A 6120-nucleotide genomic window follows, 5' to 3' on the forward strand; every position below is an offset into this window, starting at 1 on the left:
CGCTGCTAAACCTAAGCGCTGCCACCCTGAGCAGTCCAGATAATTGCAGCGTGTCCCAGTCCCGAGTAAATGACAGTTCGGGGCCTTTTCCCACTGAGAAGCTGGAGGAGGATAGGGGAAGTTTAACATTAAAGCAAACACCTGAAAAACGGGAGCGATCCTGCTCAGTGCCAGCGTGATTTAACGCTCGTCAGAGCCAGAAGAGCTCTGACCTACATACAAACAGCATCGCGGGGCTGCGGGTGAAACCAGCGGAGCAGCCGCAGGGGGCAGGGGGTGGAACATCAGGGAGCAGCCTGCCTGCCCCAGCGCTGCATCTGCTCCATAACCTTGGGCTCCTTCTGGCTGTTTAAGGCAAAAATGACAGTGCCTCCCATCCCTCCAAACGCTTCATACTCTCCACTTTTACAGATAAACCGAGCTGTTGGGGTGGGTTTTTTTCTGCCAGGGGTGCTTTAGAGCATACTGTACTCAGCCCTGGTGAGGCCACAGCTTGAGTCCTGTGTCCAGTTCTGGGCCCCTCAGCTCAGGAAGGAGATTGAGGTGCTGGAGCAGGTCCAGAGAAGAGCAAGGAGGCTGTGAAGGGATCCAGCACAAGTCCTGTGAGGAAGGGCTGAGGGAGCTGGGGGTGTTGAGGCTGGAGAAGAGGAGGCTCAGGGGAGACCTCATCACTCTCTCCAACTCCCTGAAAGGAGGTTGGAGCCAGGGGGGGGTTGGGCTCTTTTCCCAGGCAACTCTCAGCAAGACAAGAGGGCACAAGAGGTCTCAAGTTGTGCCAGGGGAGGTTTAGGTTGGACATTAGAAAGAATTTCTTTACGGAGAGGGTGATCAGACATTGGAATGGGCTGCCCAGGGAAGGGGTGGATTCTCCATCCCTGGAGATATTTCAAAAGAGCCTGGATGTGGCACTCAGTGCCATGGGCTGGGAACCACGGGGGGAGTGGAGCAAGGGTTGGACTTGATGAGCTCTGAGGTCCCTTCCAACCCAGCCCATTCTATGATTCTGTGATTCCATAGTCTATAGAGATAAGACACTGATCATTTGTCAGTACTATGAGAGTGGTGTGGGACTGTCAAAGCCTCATGAGAACCAGGCTTGAGAGATCTCCACTCCTTTGATAAGTTGGGAGACTTACAATCATGGAATGATTTAGTTTGGAAAAGACCTTTAAGATCATGGAGTCCAACCACAAAATTCACAGGCCTCAGCCTGGATTCCCTGATCCAGTACAGGGGGCTGGCAGGGGCTGGACTCAAAGGACTTGAGACCAGAGAGAGCCAGGTATGACCTGAGCACCATGAGGTGTGACCACCCAATCTGAACAAGGACCTAATCTACATGTAGACTTGAGATGAGACTTGCTGTAAAAATCCTATTGCTTTTTTTTCCAGGAATACAAAAGGTGGGGGGAAAATGCAAACAAACAACCACATCAATGAATTAAAAAAAAATTACCTAGTTCAATATAAAACCAGAAAACATCAGAATTACTCATGAGAGGTAGATGGTAGGAAGACACTGTCAAGCTCAGACTTGGGCCACTGTTTAAAGCAGTCTTGGGACATTGCAGAAGAGGAATGTTCTTGTTCTCAGTACAACTCTAGAAAAAAATTATTGGTTTTCCACCTCATCAAGGTTTGTATTACAGGAATATCCTTGAGAAGGCGTCCTTTGTCACCCAAACTGTTCCTCAGCATTGCCAGTGGGTGGCAGAACCCATTGGTTGTTTGCATGAGTGTCCAGTGAGCACCAATGGACAGAACTCAATAACCAAATCCTGTCAAGCAGGCACCAACTGTTTTATTTTCATTATCTGCTGTTTCTTCCTCTAGCAACATTCACATTCCCCTTACATAACAACAGGGATTCAAGATAGAAGACTGAAGATAGGGAGGGGGAAAAAAAAGATTGAAAATAGCAGCACACCTACCTTGGGTGTATTTACAGCATCTACTTTCTAACCTCACCCTCACTCCACCTCCACACAGACCAAGTTTGGCACCAGCTGTGCCCTCGCATCCCTTGGGCTGCTCAGGAGCCAAAGTTGGACCCCGCAGCCTCCGGGGAAGGTGCTGCCGGTGAGAGCCTCCCCCCTCGGGCCGGCCTGGGCTGCAGAGTTAGAGGCAGAAACCGGCGGCAATGCAGCCACGGCCCGACACCCCGGTGATGGCACAGTGGTGGCACTGCCACGTGGTGGCGCCGGGGATCGCTCCGAGGGAGCGGAGGCAACAGGGCAGGGGTGGGAGAGCAGCCAGCAAGGCTCATCCGTCAAAAAAATCCCGATCGTATCGAGTCCATGGACCGAATGAGAGGAGTGGACTTGGTTTAAGAACTACGACAATGTAATAAAGTTGTGAAGATCTTTGATAATCAAGCTTGTGACCAAGCGAACTAATTTGGCTTCAAGAGGTTTCACGGCACCGATCTTCAACCTTAGTTCAAACTCCGACCCAGCAGATTCGAGCCTGGTTCTGACACCACGTGGGACTGAATATGGTCAATTTCAGAAGTCAGGCAAGCATTTTAAAAAGAGACTGCAGGGGGGAAATGCCACTTTTTTGGCACTTCGAGATGGTCAAGTTACAGTTAGAGGGGACGGAAAAGAGAGCAGAATCCCAGCAGCCTCTCTCCTGAGCAGGGGTCCCTGGTTCTTCCTCTTCCCTGAGGACAGACGTGGCAGTGGAGGAGCAAAGCTGCCTGCAAAGTGGGTCAAGTGCAGAACGAACACCACAGCATCCTGTCAGACAAGGCTCCTGCAGCCCCCTCTTTCTCTTTAAAAGAGAGCAGTGATCTCTGACTTCTCACACTGACAGCTGAAACAAGGAAGGGGTTTTCACAGCAAGTTTGAGGATGAGGCAGGGTGGTGGTGGGTGTTTTTTCAAATGCCTGAAAAACAAAGGCAGGTGGAGCCAAGCTGAAGCCTTTCAGCTCAATCCATCATGCAGTTAAAGAGCACAGCCCTCTTTGACAGTTCATCTGTTTTTAAATGCATAATCCAGAAAAGTTTATATATTTAGTGAAAAATAACAACAAAACAAACAAAGCCCAACAACCCCTCCAAAATAAACAGCTGTGTTTGGGGGAAATCTGATGAGGAAAATGTTGACTTCTGTATGAGGACCAAACAGCTGTGACATTTTCTATCCCAGCCTTGAAAGCTCACAACACTAAATAACAACCTGTCCCAGTGCCCTCCTATTTCAAAAGCTCTCATGGCCAGCCTGGTTTTGTGTTTCCCACATGGTGGTCAATGACATATATAGAATATTTAGGTACTGTTAGTGTTTCAGACTTTATACACCACCAGCAATTAGTTTAATCTTCATCCAAAAGAAGCCCTGTTCACCATAGTAATTAAGAGAGCAGGAGCTCTAGTTCAAGCCATCTCAAAGAACAAAGCTTTTAAACCACAGCAGTTTTTAAAAGGCTAAAACAGGCAGCACTGCTCAATTTAAAACCAAAAGTGTTGTTTCAGCCTTTTCTTTCCTGTATATATGCCAAAGAACTTTGGTCCCTTGCTCAAGAGAGCAGCTTGTCTTTATTCTCATCCAAAAGGAGCACAGCCAAATGAATTAGAACACTAAAATAACTTTTTCTTTAAACCACAGTAGGCTGACTCATGAATGCTTACTCTGCAGGGCCTTTTTAGTCTATTCCTGGGTACTGAAAGACTTCTCTAACATTTTACCTGTTTCTAACCTTGACCTGGGACTTGTGGAGAACTGGTACTCCCCTTAGAAGGCACCTTACACATTCTTACAAGACTTCAAAAACATTTCACCTGTGCAAAACCTTTTGAAACATATGGCAAGTTTCCATGACTGCTCAGATAAAAAGCAAATGCAATTAAAAAGTGATAAATGAACGTGTGACAAGTGCATAAGGAGGTGGTGAGAATGAAACCACACCTTCAATTAATTGAATCTGGAGCAGCATCTCATTTGAAATTCAAAGTTGTGATTTGCTCACACTTGCCTCTTCTTACAGACCCATTTTTCCAGAATGAACAAGCACATTTGTCCTCCTGCTACCCAGGCCACAGCTCCTCTGACAGCAGAGCTGCCTTCCAGGCTTCCTAAGGAAATAAAGATGAGGGGGGGAAAGGGATGTGTTTACTCAACTATGAAAAAGGTCCAAAATAAACCCAGCACCTGCATAATGGTTTTGTAGTGAGGAAATCTTTTAAGAATCAGGCTGAATTTCTAAATTGCCAGAGCAAAGACTTTGTTCCAGACCCGTAACAATCACTTTATGAAAATGACTTTCAGAAAAAGAAAAAAATTGGAAGAAAAAATGGGAAGTTCTGAGAGTGGTTCATAGGAAAGTGTCAAATTTCATTCCTGACTGCCTTCTGACACCTATAAATCCCAGCATCAGCCCTCCTCCCTAACCATGGGGTTTAACCATCCTGCTTTAAAAAACACTAATTATTTAACTCCCCCAAGACAGGATTTCCAGCTACTCCTGTTTCACATCCCACTGGAATTTACCATCTTTATAGTGAAGAAGGAAACACCAACAAGGATGACCAAACCCAAGTACAAACACTAAAACACTTCTCTGCAGCCAGCATTCAGCATGAAGTGAAGAAGTTGAGGTCAGGTGAACTTTACTAGTAATTCAGAGAGTTGTTATTTCTACTGGAAGTTTTCCTCCTCCTCCTCTTGAATCTTCCAAACATAGTTTTAGCTGGCAACTCTGCTTTGGTGGCCAATCTTCAAAGTAACTTTTTATTGTGTGTTCACAATTTGATATTCTCAATGAAATCTTCAGGCAATTAGTCCCAGCTTAATTACAGGGGTAAAGCACAAAACCCTGGAGTGACCTTCAACCTTTTCCATTGATGTCACCAACAAGCACTTGCATTTCTGTACAGACACTGAACATATCTGGCTGCTCCCCTCCAGAGCAGGAGAAACAAGTACCAGGGAAAGCAGAAAATAGGGCAAACAGTTATTCTGGAAGGAATGGTGTCAATGAAGGCACAAAGTTCTAGCTACAAAAACATTTGCAGATAATGGCAAAGAAAAGGCATTTAGAGTGAACTCCTCTTTATAGCAAAAGGTGTGGTAGTGGGTTTTTTTTAATAGCAATCAAAAAAATTCCTGATATGCTGTGAAAAAAACAAGAAAAACACCAAAACAAACACAACTGAACTTCAGATGCACTTGTTTTTAGTGTGCACTTCTTCCCCTAAGAGATCAAACTGCAGAAGACTGAGCACTCTCCAAAAAACATTTGGAACCCAACCTGAATCTGATTTTTTGCTGAAAAAAAACAAAGCAACTCCTTAAGCCTTTCAGAAAAGGCATGAATTACTGCTTGATGAGAATTCACTGGTTTTCCAGTGAAGTGGTTTTCCAGAAAGGCAAGAAAGCCCCAAAAACTGTCTAGGAGTAGGCCTAAGTTGGACATTTCCACGTTATTGCAGAGTCTACCATGTGTTCCAGGGATCTGAAGTGTCTTAAATAGGAATATTAAGAGTCTTGTATTAAAACAGCCAGGTATGCTCCAGGATATGCCCATTAACTCCAAGAACAAGCCTTAGGGAGGCATAAAATCTGAACTTCTCTTTGGAAGAACATAGTCCAATTGGGACTTGAATCCTGTAACAGTTTAGGAGAAAGGAAGTATTTGACCAGAAGTTAACAGAAACCACATATACCAATTTTTTTTCAGAAGGGAAGCTCGGGCAATACAGTTAGTACTTAATTTCAAGTTATTTCCTTTAATATTTAGAAAACTGATTTTATTCTTCATTTTTCAGAAAATTATTTGAAGTATTAGCACCCACATTGTAAATAACTCAGATTTACACTTGAAAAAAACCCACGGTCAGTCACTGAAGTTTTCCTGTATTCTTCCATTTTAGAATAGAGCACCAAGAGGGAAAGAGAGCAACACGTCAGTGTCAGGTGAGCTCTGTCCTCAGCTCCATGACATTAATGACCATGCACCTCCCTGGGACAGAACTTAAAAGGTCAGTTTTCCAGCACTCTACAATCACCTGTGTTTTAGTTATTTCAGGTGGAAATTGCTATGCACGTTTATAATACCCATCCAGCTACACATTAGTTTATTAAACCACAGTTGACCTGAGATGCAATTAGAATTTGACA

The sequence above is a fragment of the Heliangelus exortis genome, chromosome 15 (assembly GCF_036169615.1).
Source record: "Heliangelus exortis chromosome 15, bHelExo1.hap1, whole genome shotgun sequence".
NCBI lineage: Eukaryota > Metazoa > Chordata > Aves > Apodiformes > Trochilidae > Heliangelus > Heliangelus exortis.